The sequence below is a fragment of the Pelophylax lessonae genome, assembly GCF_965119305.1.
Source record: "Pelophylax lessonae genome assembly, chromosome: 5".
In the NCBI taxonomy this organism is placed as follows: Eukaryota; Metazoa; Chordata; class Amphibia; order Anura; family Ranidae; genus Pelophylax; species Pelophylax lessonae.
This window is the reverse complement of record NC_138772.1, coordinates 266,816,327-266,828,354: the sequence shown is the minus strand read 5'-3', so window position 1 is coordinate 266,828,354 and position 12,028 is coordinate 266,816,327. Positions and strand designations below refer to the sequence as shown.

Sequence of the window (12,028 nt, the reverse complement as noted above, 5' to 3'; positions counted from 1 at the left end):
TTTAATCATTGTATGTAAATTCCAGTCTAAAGAGATTTAAGAATTTGCACAGTATTTGACATATTTCTAGAGCAGTTTTTTCAAAGATGTCAAAAGACAATTTAGCTGTACTCCAGGAATGTTGAATTTGAATATTAACAGAATAAATCTTGCCAAAAGTTTGCTTAAAGCTGCAGACAACTTTCCCATTACTCATTACTTTCTATACGTAACAAACCTAGATAGGATGCTTTAGGATCTTTAAGGGGTGGAGAAACAGTAGTAACGTGGATCAATTTACAGGGGGGAGGGAGCTTATCAGCACAGATCTAACCTTTGGAGGACAGACAGTTCTAGTACAGGCAGAAAACTGACCACCACTGATATTTAGTTAAGAGGAATGACTACAAACATTAAAATTACTCTCCCTGGAGAAAAGATGGTTAAGAGGGGATATGATAGTGATATCTAAATATCTAAATGGTGATTAGTGATGAGCCGAACACCCCCCGGTTCGGTTCGCACCAGAACACCGTGAACAGAGGAAAAGTTTGTTTGAACAAACAAACCCCAATGAAGTCTATGGGACTCAAACCTCAAAAATCAAACAGCCTCATTTTGAAGGCTTAAATGCAAGTTATTTCCCCAAAAAAAGTGTATGGGGGTCCAGGTCCTGACCTGGGGAACATGTAGCAATGAAAAAAAAGTTTAAAAACAATTGTTTTTAAAGGAGCACTGATTTACTGATTTTAATGAGGCTTACAGTGAAACAATAAAAATAAAAACTTCCTTCAAATATCGTGCCTGGGGGGTCCCCTGAATGTGCCTGTAAAGTAGTGCATCTCTACGATGTATGTAGCCTGCTGCAGCTATACTGAAATTTCTAAAGCAAAAAATGTCATATACAAATATACATACAAGTTCCAAATCACATGTACTTGACATACAGGTGCAGAAAAATTGTGCCTTGGATGTTGATGGGGCCTGAACACCGTAACCCCTCGCAGTTACTCTTGCTGGGTGCAGGAACGGGCCTTGCTGCTAAAAAATCCATACAAATTTGAAATCGCATGTACTTGTCATGCATGTGCCAAAAATTGGACCTTTGGTGTTGCTGATGCCTGAACACCATAACCAAGGCCTCGCAGTTACTCTTGCTGGGTGCAGGAATGGGACCTGCTGGTAAGAATTCCATGCAAAATTGAAATTGCCTGTGCTATACAAGTGCCAAAAATTAGGCCTTTGCGGTAGGTGGCGCCTCAACACTGTAACCAAGGCCCCTCAGTTATTCTTGCTGGGTGCAGGAACGGGACCTGCTGGTAAGAATTCCATGCAAATTTGAAATCGCATGTGCTATACAAGTGCCAAAAATTGGGCCTTTGGTGTTGGTGGTGCCTGAACACCATAACCCCTTACAGTTAGCAGGGCACAGGGACAGAGCCTGCTGTTAAAAATTACATATGACATTTCAATTGTATGCACCTGCCATGTAAGTGCAGAAAAATTAGGCCTTGGGGGTTGGTAGTGACCTAAACCAAAAACATTGTTGGAAGCTAGCAGAGTTGTCAGCAGGAGCAATCTCTCCCCAACCACGTACAACTCCTGTGGTTTCTGGGAAATCAAAACCATCCCTTGAAGACTGCTGTATGCTATCCTCTTCCTCTACATCCATGCTGCCGAAATCCTCATCCTCCTCTTCCTTCTGTGCGTTTTGTGGCCCTGCAAGAATGATATCTGCATAAAGGGGGCCATGTGAGGAAAGGGAGACCTCTTCTTCCTGCCTCTGTTCTGCCTCAAGTGCCCTGTCCATGATTCCACGCAGCTTGTGCTCCAGCAGGTAGACCGGTGGGATAGTGTCACCAATGCATGCATCGTCCCGGCTCACCATTCGAGTGGCCTCCTCAAATGGTGACAGGATGATGCATGCATCCTTAAGCAAAAGCCACTGGCATGGCAAAAAAAAGCCAAGCTCCCCTGACCCTGTCCTTGTGCCATACTCACACAGGTACTGATTGATGGCCCTCTGCTGTGTGTGCAGCTGCTGCAGCATTGCCAAATTTGAGTTCCACCTGGTGGGCATGTCACAAATGAGGCGGTTGGTGGGCAGGTTGAATTCCCATTGAATGTCAGATAAGTGAGCACTGGCATTGAACGAACGGCAGAAATGTCCACAGACTTTCCTGGCCTGCCTCAGGAGATCTTGAAAGCCCAGGAATCTGCACCACCAGGTTTTTAACATGTGCCAAGCATGGAACATGTGTCAAGTGTCCCTTTTGGAGGGAGGAGAGAAGGTTGGTGCCATTATCGCATACAAACATTCCTGGCTCAAGCTGTCATGTCGTCAACCATCTCTGAGCCTGCCCTTGCAGAGCTGACAGAATCTCTGCACTGGTGTGACTCCAATCCCCTAGATAGACCAACTGAAGCACAGCATGGTATCTTTTAGTCTGACTGCTTGTGTAGCCCCTTGAATGCTTAGGGAGCACTGCTGCTGCAGAGGAGAATTGCACAGAAGAGGACATGGAGAAAGAGGAGGAGGCGGAGGTGGTGGAGTAGCCAGATGTGGCAGAACCAGCACCAGCCTTTTGGAGGCGTGGTGGAAAAACAAGCTCCAGCACCGAAACTTGTCCTGCATCCTTCCCAGCAGCCAGCAGAGTTACCCAGTGCGCCGTAAAATAATGTGCACCTTCCTGCTGATCGCTTTGTCCAACGATGCCAACACACTATCTTCCACATGACGGTAGAGAGCCGGAATTGCCTTACGCGAAACGTAATGCCTTTTTGGGACCTGCCACTGTGGTACAGCATATTCCACAAATTCGCGAAAGGGAGCCGAGTCTACCAGCTGAAAAGGCAGCAACTGTAATACACCAGCAAATTGGCAAAACTAGCATTAAGATGCTGAGCATGTGGATGGCTGGGACAGTATTTCTTTCTACAGTTCAGCAACTGGGGTAGTGAAATTTTCCCGCTGCTCAAATCAAGCGGTGGTGTACTGCTAGCAAATTGGGTTCAAGTCTCTGTGCCACTCATTGCTATACCATCATACCTCTCAATGCTGGAATTTGAGAAGGCATGAGGTATAGGAGGGTTAGAGATCGCAGATGAGGAGCAAGGTGATGTATGCTTGTTTTGATCTGGTGCCTCTTTCAGGTGCTGTTGCCAACAGACTGCATGGCAGGTCGTCATATGCCTTGTCAAGCATGTGGTGCCCAAGCGGCTGGTGTTCTGGCCTTGCTTGATCCGCTTTAGACAGATGCTGCACACAGCAATGCTGCGGTCTACTGCACAGGTGCTGAAAAAAGCCCACACTAATGAACTTTTTTGGAGTCTGCAGGGATTTTGCAGCACCCTGCACCTGTGGAGCTCTGTGCTGTGACGCAATAGGTTGGCTACTGCTATGGCGGCCCATGGAGCACATCCTGCCTCGTTTGAGTTGTGCATCCTCCTCCTCCTCCATCCTGTGAGGCACCCAAGTACAGTCAGTGACCTCATCATCCCCTCCCTCCTCATCTCTGGAGCAAACTTTGCAATATGCTTCAGCTGTGGCAACATGACTGCTGGTCTCTTGTCCGTCATTGTCACCCCCTCTCTTAAGGCTCATGTTATTCCCTTCATCAACCTGGGAAACAACATTATAGCTTTCAAATTGCTGTGCATCCTCCAGAAGCATGTCACTGACACTGTGACTCCTCCGTGCATGATAGTGGGGCGACTGAAGGAGTAGCTGTGGAGAAGGAGCCTGTGGAACGGGCCGCTTTAGCAGCTGTGGTGGAAGGCAAACTACTAGGAGCGTGGGTGTCAGAGGAAGAGGAGGATGAGGACAGCCTATTGATCCACTCCACCAACTCTTCCACATGTTGTGGCTGAATAGCATGGCATCACCGGAAATAAAGGACGGGCGTGCCCCGCCCGCCTGCCTGCCACTTTTCACAATGGACACAGAGGCTACTTGCCCTCTTTTGGTGGCCTGTGAGCGTCGGCCTCTCCTTGTCGGCCTTTCGGACATGATGTTGATTCAGATTAATAAAGGGTATACGCAATTGACCAATAGATACTGAGACCTGATATTATGTAATTGATAGCCCTATAGATGAGCTGTGGTGGTTTTAGATGTAAGCAAGTGACCGATTAATAATACTCTCACTGATATCTGATGTAATCTACACTTCTATAGATGGATGATCTGTGATGCTTATAGAATGTTCCACAACTGATCAATGAATACTCTGACTGATATGTGAAGTGATCTATAATCAAATAGGTCTGGGAATATTATAGAATGTTCCATAACTGACCAATGAATACTCTGACTGATATCTGAGGTGATCTATAAAAAAATAGGTCTGTGAATATTATAGAATATTCCACAACTGACCACTCTGACTAATATCTGAAGTGATCTAAAAACAATTAGGTCTATGAATATTAAAGAATGTTCCACAACTGACCACTCTGACTGATATGGAAGTGATCTATAATTAAATAGGTATGGGAATATTATAGAATGTTCCAACTGACCAATGAATACTGTGACTGATATCTGAGATGATCTATAATCATATATGTCTGTGAATATTATAGAATGTTCCACAACTGACTGATGAATACACGGACTGATATCTGAAGTGATCTAGAACCCTATAGATCTGTGATAATTATAGAATGTTCCCCAACTGATCAATGAATACACTGACTGATATTGGAAGTGATCTAGAAGCCTATAGGTCTGTGATAATTATAAAATGTTCCACAACTGTCCACTCTGACTGATATCTGAAGTGATCTATAATCAAATAGGTCTGTGAATATTATAGAATGTTCCACAACTGACCACTCTGACTGATATCTGAAGTGATCTATAATCAAATAGGTCTGTGAGTATTATAGAATGTTCCACAATTGACAACTCTAACTGATATCTGAAGTGATCTATAAACAATTAAGTCTGTGAATATTAAAGAATGTTACGCAACTGACCAATGAATACTGTGACTGATATTTGAAATGATCTATACTCATATATGTCTGTGAATATTATAGAATGTTCCACAACTGACCAATGAATACATTGACTGATATCTGAAGTGATCTAGAACCCTATAGGTCTGTGATAATTATAGAATGTTCCACAACTGATCAATGAATACACTGATTGATATCTGAAGTGATCTAGAACCCTATAGGTCTGTGAATATTATAGAATGTTCCACAACTGATCAATGAATACACTGACTGATATCTGAAGTGATCTAGAACCCTATAGGTCTGTGAATATTATAGAATGTTCCACAACTGATCAATGAACAATACTCGGCCGCCTCATCCTGGCTTCCCCCACTGACAGCTGAAATGTAAACAAAACAATGCCGGAAAAAGAAAATTCAGAAAAAAAAACTGTGTGGAGTCGTCCCCCCCCCCCCCCCCAATCGATACCAGGCCATTCAGGTCTGGTATGGATTCTAAAGAAAAACCCCCACTAAAATAAAAAAGAAATGGCTTTTTTCAATATTTTTTAATAAAGGAATTGTCAAAAACGTGTTTATTGTCTTTATTCACATTTTTTGTGAATGGGTAGGGGTACTATGGGGTACTACCCCATACTCATTCACATGGGGGGCTCGAATCTGCGGGCCCTTTATTATTCATTATTCAGTACGGTATATCATTATTCTCCTTAAGATAGCATATTACATAGCATGTAATAAGCAAAATTGAAAGCTGGATGGAAGTTTACACAATAAAAGGCAAGCAGGGAGCCACTACAAAGCTGCTAATAACAGGTGATGTGCATCTGATAAGTTCCAGTATTGTCAGTATGGTATAATGAACAGAAAGGTCATATGAGGAAAATGCCCTGCCCCATCACACCGACTGCGTAAACACAGTTCTTATATTCACTTGGTATTAGGCCGCTTTAGCTGGTTTTAAGTAAAGCAAAGCAAGCTATATTTTAGATGAAACAATGGTAATGGCTGGCAACATCAGGTAACTCACAACCGGTGAAATACTTTTACAAGCCCTCACTGTATGCATATGAAGTTAAACATGGCAGTGTCACAGTTCTCGCCGTGTATTACAGATGGCCAGGCGTGGCCGCTATTAAGTAACTGACATGGGATTTGAACCCGTGTACTTTGACATTCTGTCCTGTTATCCTGCCTCTGCATGGTGAGCCAGGTGGACAGCTCTGCGTATATTATCGCCCGCCTGTCGGCACGGGATGAAGCCTGTCTGATCTCTGTGTATAAGGGAGCCTATGATAGAGTTAAGACGGGTGGATAGAATTTTAGTCATTATCTTAATATCAATATTGAGTAGCGAGATTGGGCGGTAGTTTGCCCAGGAGGAATCATCAGTTTGCGGCTTGGGGATCATAGAGATAGCTGCCTGCAGGGAGTCAGCCCCAAAGGAGTGACCTTTGAGAAGCGAGTTATAAGCTTTGGAAAGCAGAGGGGTGAGAAGATCAGAAAAGTGCTTATAATATGAGGCCGTAAAGGCCTCAGGGCCAGGCCTCTTATTAAGTTTGAGGGACTTAATCGCGACATGGATTTCCGTTTCTGAGATAGGTTTGTCCATGTCTTCACGTTGAGAGGAGGACAAGGAGGGCATGGAGAAACTCGAGAAGAATTCCGAGACCTGGGAGTCAGCTAAAGGTGTAGTGCTGGAGTAAAGTTTAGAAAGATGTAGGTGAAAGGTATTGAGTATTTTAATGGGGTTGCTAGTGTGCGTACCCATGGTGGTCTTGAGGCGGATCAGTTTCCTAACTAAATTGGCGTTGCGAAGTGAAAGGGCCAGGAAGGTATCCGGTTTATTGACTTTAGTGTAAAGCTGATGTTGGGAACGTCGCAAAGCTTTTTCTGCTGACTCAGTCAGAAAGAGATCTAGTTCCAATCTAGCCTTGTCAAGAGAATTTTTATTCTCGGGGTTGGGATGTGACTGAAATCGGTCATGGGCTTGGGCAAAATTTGAATTCAAGGTTTGATAGAGAAGCTTACGCTCTTTCTTACGGCGGGAGGCCAGACTTATGAGGGTTCCTCGAATTACAGATTTGTGGGCTTCCCAGATGGTAAGTGGAGTCACATCTGTGGTAACATTATGGGAGATGTAGTCTTTAATTGCAGTGGCCACCTCGAGTCTATGGGAGGGATGGGTCAGGAGAATGTTATTCAGGGACCAGGAGAAGCCATGTTGTTTGGGGACCAGGAAATCAAAGGTAGTGATGACTGCATTATGGTCAGACCACGAAATTGGCAAGATAGAGGAGAGGAGGAGTGACGGAGAGGTCGCTACCGACGTGAGGATGTGATCTATGCGCGAGAAAGTCTTGTGGGGATTGGAGTAGAACGTGTATTGTCGTCGGACGGGGTTAAGTTCGCGCCACGTGTCCACGAGCGAGTGGTGTTGGAGTAGTTGTTGCAATGAAAGCTTGTGAGGAGATGAGGAGGATTGGAGTTTTGTCTAGAAAAGGGTAAAGTACCTGATTGGAGTCTCCGCACAGTATAACCGTGCCGCTCCTATATTGTGCAACTACTTGCAAGAAGTGGGAGAGGAAGGAGTGCGGCCTGGAATTGGGCGCATAGTAGGAGGCTATGGTCACCTCAGTATCTAGCAACAAACCGTTGAGTATCAGGTACCTACTGTCGGGGTCAGCGATGGAGGAATGAAGTGTGAACGGAGCCGTTCTGTGGAAAGCTATCAGGACCCCTCTCTTCTTAACATCAGCAGAAGCTGTGAAGAACTGTGGATAAGAGGCAGTTAGGTATTTAGGCGTATGTGGAGGTGGTAAAATTAGTTTCTTGCAGACACGTGACATGAGCATTGAGAGAGGCAAAGGAGCGGAAGGCTTTGCGCCGTTTTTGTGGAGAATTTAGACCCTGAACATTAAGGGTAAGCACGTTCAGGGAGGCCATGATTTAAGAGAGTAGTGGAGGCTGGTAGTGAGGACTGCAGAAGTACCAGAGGTCCACCCCCGGCGAGACAAGGGGACAGGGGGAAACGGGGGGCTGGAAAGATGAGGGAGACTCAGGTAAAAGAGGGAGAGGAGAAGTAGAAGAGACACAGAAGTAGGAAGAAGTAGCATAATACTCAAGAGAGCAAAAAACATTCCGTCTGCACGGATGGTCGGCACCCACACAGAGGGACAAGGGTCGCCCAGGAAGTCTCCAAGTGGAGGGTTCTGAGGGCAAGTGGGGGCCGCAGTGACTACCCGCAGGGGACAAAGCCACCGGTAGGTATGATAAACAGATGTATATAGGAGTGTGACCAGAAATAATGGAACAGGGAGCACAAGTTCAAAAGGGTGTCGGATATCACAGCAATTAGGTAAACAGGCTGTCTAAAAAAAGCAGTGTAAGGCTAGTAAACCGAGACCTTAGCATACGTGGAGAAGGGCAGCCATAGCACAGTCCCAACTAACAAAACAAAACAGAAAAAAAAAAAAAAAAAGGGGGGGGGGGGGTGGGGGGAGAAAGTCACTTAACAAGAGCATAGTTACCAGCCCGGGTGAATTGTGAAAGTCCGTTGCAGACAAGACTGTAGAATGACGTAGGTGGTTTCGTGCGACAGAGTGCACTGCAGGGTCCAAGGCATGTCACGATGAACAGTCTATAGTTAAGTGAGAGGGGGGAAAAAAAAAAAGGGGGGGGGGAAACAAAAGAAAATGATAATTAAGAACTGTGAGTAGCGGTAAGGTGCATGTATTCAACCCAGCCGGGTTAGTAGATGTGAGGATCTAAGGCAGCAGTCCATGGAGTCAGCGAGTTCAGGCCGAGGTGAAGTGAGGCGGCTTCGCTTAGGGGTCGGAGATGTGGAGGTGGTGGCCTTCTGGGGAGATCTCGAGGCAGAGCGTCTGCGCTGTTTTTGAGAGGTTGGGGTGGCAGAGGGAGAGGACAGGTGTAAGTCCCAGAGGAGGAGTCGGAGATCCTCAGTAGATTTACAGGTGTATTTGCGTCCCTGATACGTGAATCGCACTGAAAAGGGGAAGCTCCAGGAGTAGATGATCTGATGTTGCTGGAGAACCTGTAACATGGGTTTGAACGCCCTCCACCTGGTAATAGTGGCCTTGCAGAGGTCTGTGAAAAGCTGATAGGTGTAGCCTTGAAATATTAAGTATTCTTTCTGGCGGGCTGCTTGCAGCAGTTGTTCTTTGGTTCTATAGTAGTGAAATTTGGCGATAATGTCCCGGGGTGGCCCCTCAGATTTGCGGGGGGCTAAGGCTCTATGGATGCAATCCATTTCATGGCGCTTAATAGGGATGGAAGGGGAGAGCTCTTGAAAGAGAGCAGTCATGGTGGATTGCAAGTCCAAAACAGTCTCCGGGATCCCTCTGATTCTAATGTTAGAGCGTCTGGCTCTGTTTTCCTGGTCCTCAAGCTGGGCCTGGAGGGCCTAATTTTCCTCCCTGAGGGTCTCGAGCTTCTCCAAGTGGTAAGAGATGCAGACCTCAAGCTCATCAGCCCTGTTTTCAAGGTCTGAGGTGCGCTGGCCCAGCTCCCTAATTTCCTTAGTGAGCCTGCCTGTAATTTGGTCTGAGGTTTGTTGCAGGGCTTTATGGAGAACTTGCTCAAAATGCTGGATTAAGTCAGCCTGTGAGGGGTCAAACAGGGGGAACCCTTGTGATGTGGGGGCTTCAGCATCCGACTTACCTTCGTCTGGATGGGGCATTTGGAGCCTGGGGGCCCTGGATGTGGAGGAGCCGGAGCGCGAGGTGAGTGGCGGCGCTATTTTGGAGGAAGCCCGCGCTAGTACATCCCTGATATTGCGGCTCTTAATACGAGATTTGATGCCGCCGGACACCATCCTGGCGTGGCGGGGGGTTAATGGCAGGCAAACTGGCTCAGTATCTAAGTTGTGCAGCGGCTGGTCACCAGTATAAGCGGCGGCTTGTCTCCCTGTGGTGTGGAGCTCTAGCTAGGCATGTCCATCCCGCTGAGCTTCGCGCATGCGCCCTAAACCCGCACATATGCTTCTAATGCACTGTGGTACGTAAGGAGGATCTGAAGTTGTTCAAGGAAGTATTAAAAGCTGCAAATGCCTATCCTGAAAAAGACCTCTGCAAAGAACATGTTCCTGTCCGGAGGACGTCCTTAAAGAAGGGTTACTGTCACGGTTCTTGCCGTGTATTACAGACGGCCAGGCGTGGCCGCCGTTAAGTACCTGACATGGGATTTGAACCAGTGTACTTTAAAATTCTGTCCTGTTATCCTGCCTCTGAGCCACACTTCAGCTCATATGGATCCAGTCTTGTTAATCTGGTATTGCCTGCAGCACTAGGGGGCTGGACTTCACCTGAGTATACTCCTGTCTCTCATTTTCCACCTGAAGCTAATTGCTCAATTAAGCAAGCTATTAAACACTGCCTCTCTCATTGCTGATCTTTGTTCCAGCTTGTTCCTGTTTGACAGACTTTGTTCCTGTGTTCCTGTTTCCTGAGCGTGTGTTCCAGACTGACTCCGGCTTCCATCCTTACCTTCGCTCCGTGTTGTTCCTGCGACCTTATCTTCCTGCTATCTCCTGATCCTTATCCGGACTCGTGTCATCCAGTGACTACAGTTATTCCTGGACTTCCCTTCCCATTGTATTCCTGCCGGTCCTGCTTATTGGAGCACCTTCCCTGCCAAACCCCAGTGCACAGATTCACAGCCCAGGTGGCTTTCTTACCTGGTCACTTTGGACTGTGGATATCTGCAAGGGGGAGCGTACATCTCTGCGTTACAGACTCCAACAAGGTAAGCCGTGACAGGCAGTATGTTCGTAGTCCAATGCTGCTGTACCTGCACACTGCCACTAGAGTAGCCTTTCACTCAGCTCATCTTCAGTTGCCATGTGCTATCTGCTCCTGGGGCTGCTCTGTGCAGGGTGCCTAGAAATGGCGTTGCCATGAGTGGATACTGCCACTCTTCGCTTCTTAGTTTCTCACTAGCTTACTTGAACATGAGTGGGCATGGCTACACATGATGTCACTTGTGTAATGACGTTGACGTTTTTCACTGATTAGTGTACACCAGCTTCGTCAAGACTAAGGTGCCTCTCCATTGACAGGCCATTTAAAACCTGTGGCTCCTCCCCACATCCACAAATGGCAATTTTCTTAAAGTGGCAATAACCTTTTTTGTGAAGGTACCTCACAATATATCATGTTTTTTTTTTTCAAGTAGATAGTACATCTAACATATTTCATATGGATGAAAAGCCCTGTGTATGAGGAGAGAAAAGATGTTGATATCGGCCTCAATTTTCCAGGAAAAACTCAGTATTCAGACCTTTCAGGGTCAAAGCAATAAGCCTATATATCCACATCTTCTCTCTCCTCAAGAGGTCAGTATCAAATACACCTCTCCATGTCGGAAAATATAGGGCATAAAACCCTTTACTTTCAGACCCTCAAGTTTGCATTCATGAAACTTCAAAAAATGCTGAGCCAGTAGATGGTTAGGATCTTTTGTACGTATATAATTTAAGTGCTCACCCACCCTAGTTTTTAATTGTCTCTTTGTCTTTCCCACTTACTTTTTGTTTGCATGGACATGTAATCAATTATTCAAAATACGGATTTCAAAGGTAAGGGAATCATCTGCAATAGAAAAAGTCTCTGTGTGGGGGACGTATGGACACACTTGACAGCAAACACGCAGAAACATGTAGCTGCATGTGTGTTGAAGACAACATTGTCTGTTTAGATATGACCTTTTCACTCTGATTTATTCTTGTGCTATATATATGGGTTACATGGGACTGCACACTTAGTGTGAGTTGGCAGACACATTGTATTCCATATTATTTTCTGTTTATACTATATTAGTATAAAAAAATATTCTTTTCACAAAGATTAACATTATAAATTATTTAAAAAACAAAAACAAAATTAAAAAATGTCAAAGAGGAAATCTACAGCAACTTTATTATCTACAATGAAAAAAAGGAGGATATATAATATTTGATGTTTATTTCCGTATATTAATCACAAAAACCTTTTTCTAATAAAATACACTATCTATATTATAAATAAAATAGATAAGTGGTTTCATCCCTTACAACAATATCACAA

General features: G+C 45.2%; 1 long non-coding RNA gene across 1 annotated transcript in view; it reads left to right on the top strand.

Moving 5' to 3' along the window:
• The window catches only part of LOC309557141, an 891,454-nt gene that overhangs the window by 486,298 nt on the left and 393,128 nt on the right, over positions 1-12,028 (top strand). The gene's annotated exons all lie outside the window — the stretch shown is intronic.